Here is a 6,650-nt window from a genome sequence, read left to right on the forward strand (position 1 = left end):
TAGCATATGTTCTATCCTGGAGGAATTTTTTGTGTATATTTGAGAAGAATATGTATACTGATGCTGTTCAATGGAATATTTTGTATATGTCTGTTAGGTTCATTTGGTCTAAAGTATAGTTCAAGTATGACATTTCCTTATAAATTTTCTGTCTGGATGATCTATACATTGTTGAAAGTGGGATATTGATGTCCATTATTTTGTTATTATTATACTGTTGTCTGTTTCTCTCTTCAGATCTGTTAGTATTTGCTTGATATATTTATAGACTAAAATGTTGGGCATATGTATATTCAAGATTGTTATATCCTCTTGATGAATTACTCCATTTATTATTAAATAATGACCCTCGCTGTATCTTTACAACTTTTTAAAGTCTATTTTGTTTAATACCATTATAGCTATTCCTACTCTCCTTTGGTTTCTTCTTGCATTAAATATATTTTTCTATCCCTTCACTTTGAACCTATTTGTCCCTAAAGCTGAAGTGAGTCTCTGTAAGGGAGCATATAATTTTTTCTTGGTTTTTGTTGGTGTTGTTTATTTCTTCCATTCAGCTACTTTGTCTTTTGATTAATGAATTTAATTCATTTACATTTTGCATAGTTATTGATAAGTGAAAACTTACTTATTCCATAATATTGTTGTGTGGCTTTCTTACAGTTTCCTTGTTCCTTTCAGCCTCTTTAGCTGTCTTTCTTTGTGAATTGATGGTTTTCCATAATGGTAAATGCTTTGATTCCCTTCTTTTCATTTTTGTGTGTCTACTGTAGGTTTTTGCTCTGCAGTTATCATGAGGCTGACCTAAAACATCTTATAGATATAACAGTCTGTTTAAGCTAACAGCAACTTAACTTCAATTACATACAAAAATTTTTCTTTTTTCTCCTCATTTAATTTTTTATTTTACAATTTACCTTTTTTATATTACATGTTAACTAACAAATTATTGTAGCTATTGTTATATTCAATGCCTGTGTCCTTTAATATTTTTTTTGCTAGAATTAGGTGGTTAGCACAGTACCATATACAATGTTGTAATATTCTGAGATTGATTACATATTTACCTTTACCAGTGTATTGCTATTTTCATTTGTTTTCAGGTTACTAATTAGTGCCTTTTCATTGCAGCTTTAAGCACTCCTTTTAGGATTTCTTGAAGTCAGGTCTACTGGTGATAGACTCCTTCAACTTTTGTTTGTCTGAGAATGTCTCTATCTCTCCTTGATTTCTAAAGGACAACTTTGATCCACAGAGTAGTTTTGTTTGGCAGTTATCTGTTTCTTTCAGCATTTTTAATATATCGCCCCACTCTCTCCGGGCCTATAAGTTTTCTACCGAGAAGTCTGCTGATAGCATTATGGGGGGTTCCTTTGTAAGTGATAAGCTTCTTTTATCTTCCTGCTTGTGAGATTCTTTGTCTTTGAGTTTTTGACAGCTTTTATTTTATTATTTTTTTAAATTTTATTTTTATTTGTTTTGAGAGAGAGATAAGAGAATAAGCAGGGGAGGGGCAGAAAGAGAGGGAGACAAAATCCCAAGCAGGCTCCGTGCTGTCAGAGCAGAACGTGATGCAGGGCTTGAACTCTCGAACTGTGTGATCATGACCTGAGCCAAATTCAAGACTCTGAGCTTAAACAACTGAGCCACCTTCTGACAGTTTTTATAATGTGTCTTGGAGAATATGTTTCGAAGTTCATTAAGGGGACCTATGAGCTTCATGAACATGGATGGCCAAATCTCTCTCCAGATGTGAAGTTTTTCAGCTATTATTATTTTTTTAAATCTGGAATGTCATGAATTTTCATGTCATCCTTGTGCAGGGGCTGTAGCTAATCTTCCCTGTATCAGTCCACATATCCTTTTAGTATATGTGCTGACAAAGCAAGCATATAGCCATTATTTTTTTAAAATAAATTTTCTGCCCCCTTCTTCCTCTCTCCTTGAACTCCAGTAATTCTCAAATTGGTTTGTTCAGTGGTATTCCATAGATCACATAAGCTTTCTTCCCTCTTTTTGATTCTTTTTTTCTTTGTTCTCTCTGAAAAGATCATTGAAAAGATCATAGTCTTTAAAAAAAAAAAAAAGTTTTGTCTTCAATTTCAGATTCTTTCTTCTGCTTGATCCATTTTGATTTTGGCTCTCTATTGCATTTTTCATTTATTGTATCCTTCACCTCAGAATGTTTTGTTAAATGATTTCTATCTTTAAAAAAAACTTCTCATTTTATTTCCACATTGTTTTCCTGATATCATTGAACTGTCTTTCTGTGTTGTCTTGTAGCTCATTTTGAATTCTTGGTTGGATAAATTGCAGATCTCTGTGTCTTTGGGGTTGATTAATGGAAAATTATTGTGATCTCTTTGTAATGTCATGTTTCCATGACTTCCCGTGTTCCAAGACTCTTCATGTTCCATGAAGTCTTGCCCTGTTGTCTTTCCATTTAAAGTGGTAGTCACCTCCTCCATTCTTTGCTGAATAACTTTGGAAAAGAAGCATCTTCACTCAGCTCTACCAGGGATTCTGCGGCTTTCTCAGATCTTCTTGGATACACATTGCTCCACACTTCTTGCTCCCTCTTGTGGCAGATTCTTGTTGTTTGTTTGTTTCAAGTTTTTATTTAAATTCTAGGTAGTTAACATATAGTATAGTATTAGTTTCAGGAGTAGAATTTAGTGATTCATCATTTACATATAGCATCCAGGGCTCATCACAATGAGTGTCTTCCTTAATATCCATCTTCCATTTAGCCCAACTCTCCACCCACTTCCCCTCTAGCAACCCTCAGTTTGTTCTCTACAGTTAGGAGTCTGTTTTATGGTTTGCCTCTCTCTCTTTCCCCTACATGCGTCTGTTTTGTTTCTTAAAGTCTGTGGCAAATTCTTAAGCTTGTATTTTTTTTTTTTTTTTGATCCTGCTGCACGCCAGGCCAATTGCTGACAGACTCCCTTTTACTTTCTCAAAGGCAATGCTAAATTTTCAAGTTTTTGGTCTTTTCCTGACTCACAGATACAGTCCAGCTTTCTGTGCACGCTCACTAGTTGTCTGCCAAAGCTAACTCATGCTACTGTCAGGGACACATACAAAGAGCTGCCCGTGGGGTGCAAGTGTGGGTAGGGGCAGTTCACAGAGTACTGTGGATGCCCATGGCCCACTGGGCGGATTGACAGGTGAGGTGTCTCATCAGCTATGAGGTGGAACTCCTGATGGAGTCCATAATGCACTTAGTAGGATCTGTGTTCCTTTGACGTGTTCCAAACCTTCACTGTTGTTTCCCTAGCTGCTTATCACTCCCAGTCATTCAATCCATGAGGCAGTACCCTGGATGGGGTGAGAGAGAAATATGCCTCTGGCAGCATCCCCCACAGCTGGGGAAGCCAAGCATTCATTCATATGTTCTCACTTTCTTCCACAAGACAAATCATAGGCTGAGAAGGGTTCTCCTGTCACTAGCTGTGCCACTTTGGAAGACAGGTGACATGAGTAATGTCAAACTGTTCCTCTTACTCTCTTCAACTTGAACAATCTCTGATTTTCTTACTCCAACAGTGTGCTGGAACTTCTCTGCTGGAACCCTGGACTTCCACAAAGACTTTCTCATCTGTTGGTGACTGTCTAAGTCAGTGTTCAGCAGAGCTACTAGACTGCAGGCAAGAGGGACTTGAGCCAGTTCATGGACCCCTCTGTGTTCATAGCCAGGACCAAGGTCTATTTGCTTATTATACAATGAGTAGGTGAGTAAGACATCTCCTGGGTCCCTTGGCTTATGGTGCTGGCTCCCGCAAATTTTTTTTCTGTGGATGGATGCTAAATTGTTAGTGGGGGGAATACAAGCAACTCCCTTACTTTTTAACCATAGTGTTTCATTGATTTCTATCTTCCAGTGTCATTCTGAGAAGTCTGATGCTGAACTATTTCCTTACCATCTGCATGTAGCCTGCTTTTTTTCCCTGCTGCTGACACTGGAAGCTTTCAGGGTCTTCTCTTTACCCTCAGTCCTCTAGAATTTCATAATGTGAAAATATGTTGCACTGTCGACTCATTTACGGAGAATCCCTCCCATTCGCTCACTGAACCATTTCATTCTAGAAACTTATGCCATCAGTTCTGAGATACTTCTTTGTATTATTTCCTTTCCTGGAATTGTTATTATCTTGGGCCTCCTTGAATGGATAGTACCATTTTCTGATCTTTTCCTTTTCTCTGTTTGCCAGTTTTATTGTTTTTTGGAAAATGTCTTTAGCTTTGTGCTTTGAATCTTCACTGCAATTTTTATTTATGTGATCATATTTTAATTCCTTTGACTTAATTTTTTATTTCTAAACAGTTCTTTATCAGCATGCTATCTTTATTCCCTCTTTTTCATCTCTCTGAGTCCAGTAATTATAAGTTTTCTTCAGTTTCATGTGAATTTGCTGTTTCCTTAGTGCTTTTGTTTGTTTGTTTTTTCATACAATTTAGCATCTGTCTTTAATGTTAGAATTTTCCATACATCTTTGGTTATCTCTGATTTTCTATTTCTAATATGACTGAGACACTAAAAAACCTAATTGGAAGTTTGTGTGTATTGATAGAATGGGGTTTGAGAAGTACTTGTCATATTGTGGCCTTTGGGTGGTAAGGCAGGGACCTTGCCACTGGACTTCCTTGTCTATACCTCTAAGTATTTTTCTCTTGTGTTCAACATGCTCTCCAGAGAGAAATCCTGCTATATTCAGCCTCATAAATACTCAGCCAGGGAAAGAGCTTTAGTATCTCACTGTTTTGTGTATAGACTTTTATTTCATCTCTCCTTTCAGTATAGAATTCCCACCCCAGTTAATATCACTGAATACAAAATACAGAATAACTCCAAGTTTACCCTAGAATATAAGTGTCAGTGTCTATGCAGGTATAAAGAAGTTGATAACAGGCAGTAGGGTATAGGATAAAAATTAGGGATATCTGATTCTTAAAAGCACTTTGCACCAATCCTTGTATTCCAGTCCCACTGGCATCTAACTTTCAGGGGTTCTTATTAGTTGTATTCTATAATTTTTCTCTTTTCTTTTTTCACTCTTATTTTTCTGTAGTATATCCTTAAATAACCTCCTTGGAGTGTGTACATATGAAATAAAAGTTCTGAACCTTCATGTATGTGAAAATGTATTTATTTTTCTCTGATTTTTGGTTGATAGTTTAGCTGGGAATACAATTCTAAGTTTAAAAATCATGTCTTCCCTTGTTAAATTCAAGAAAGTATCACTCTTCTAGTATTCAGTATTACTGGATGGAAATGTGATACTAGTCAAAAAAAATTGTTACCTATTTCTTACCTGGTTGGTGCTTTCATTATTTTCTCACTAACTTGTTGTTCTGAAATTTTATACTTTTTATTTATATTATTTATATACAACATATATACTACTATTAGTATATATACTATAGTGTGCTATTATAAGTATATACTATTATTAATGTTAGTTACTACACAGTATTATTTGTATACTATTGAACATTACAAATTTCAACCCAGCAGTAATCTACCTTTTAACATTCTTAGCAGAAGTCTGGTTTTATTCACATACTATCCCTCTTCCAAACAGTCCTTGCCATTCATGTAAACTTGCCTCATTTCCACTTTCAGAGTGATCTTTAATTAATTCTAATCTTGCAATATGATCTCATCCGCCTTGTTAGTGACTGTTTTAAGAACGGGCAAGGGACCTAATTCTGGACAAGAGGAGAGTTTCCGGAGGCTTTTGGAAGAATCTTTTATTGTTTTAGGAGAGAAGTATGGGGAGTCTGTTTGTCTCTCTCCTCCTCTAAAAAGGCAAGGAAGAATATTGCATCCCTGTTTCTTCATCCATTTTGGATGATGAGAAAAGCTCTCTCAAACTGAGCCAACCCACAGGGCAGCAGATAACAAAAAGAATAGCGTTCAAATAAAGCTAAACTCCGATCATACTAGGCTTGGCAACTGCTTTGCTTTTACATGTCCTGTCATAGGAGCCAATAAGATTTCTTATTGTTTAAGACAGTTGGTCCTGGTTTTCCGTTGCTCAAAGCTGAAAGTGCCATAACTGATCTAAGTTGTAGAAAAGTATTTTGTCTTTTATTCTGGAGTCACATGGACTGAAGAAGTTAGAGAATATGGATGGGGAATAGGATCGGCATCATCCTGTATAGTTTAATATTCAGACTTTCAGTTCAGCCAACAGCATCACTTCTACCCTCCTTGCACTGAGCAGTTCTATCCCTGTGCTTCTTAAGATGTATCATATACACAGCATATTATTATCATGCTATCTGGAGACAGAGTACTTGGGTTTAACTGCTGGCTCTGTCATAACTTAGCTAAGTAAGCTCTTGCATGTTATTAAACGTCTATGAGCTTTAGTTTATTTTTATTTAAAATGGAAATATAATTATATCTACTGCAGAGAATAATTGTATTAAATGAGTTATTATACAAAAAATTTTTGGAAGAGGGGGAAAGATGGCAGAGAAGTAAGGATCTCCGTACTTGCACTTGCGCCCATACATCACACAGAAAAGATCTGAAGCCATTGGAAACCTTACAAAACCTGAGAGATTGGGAGAAAAAGGACGCAGAATCCACTGAGAGAGACTTCTAACGTGAGTGCGAACTGGGGAAGATAAAATCGGGC

The 6,650-nt window shown here is 36.3% G+C and overlaps 1 non-coding gene across 1 annotated transcript; it reads right to left on the reverse strand.

Annotated features, from left to right (window-relative positions):
• Nucleotides 1-1,780: 1,780 nt before the first annotated feature.
• On the reverse strand, nucleotides 1,781-1,884 carry LOC120220369. Its single transcript, XR_005525556.1, has one exon. It is a non-coding gene; the product is annotated as a U6 spliceosomal RNA (small nuclear RNA).
• Nucleotides 1,885-6,650: the final 4,766 nt, after the last annotated feature.

This window comes from Hyaena hyaena, unplaced genomic scaffold (genome assembly GCF_003009895.1).
Source record: "Hyaena hyaena isolate Hyena2069 unplaced genomic scaffold, ASM300989v1 scaffold_691, whole genome shotgun sequence".
In the NCBI taxonomy this organism is placed as follows: domain Eukaryota; kingdom Metazoa; phylum Chordata; class Mammalia; order Carnivora; family Hyaenidae; genus Hyaena; species Hyaena hyaena.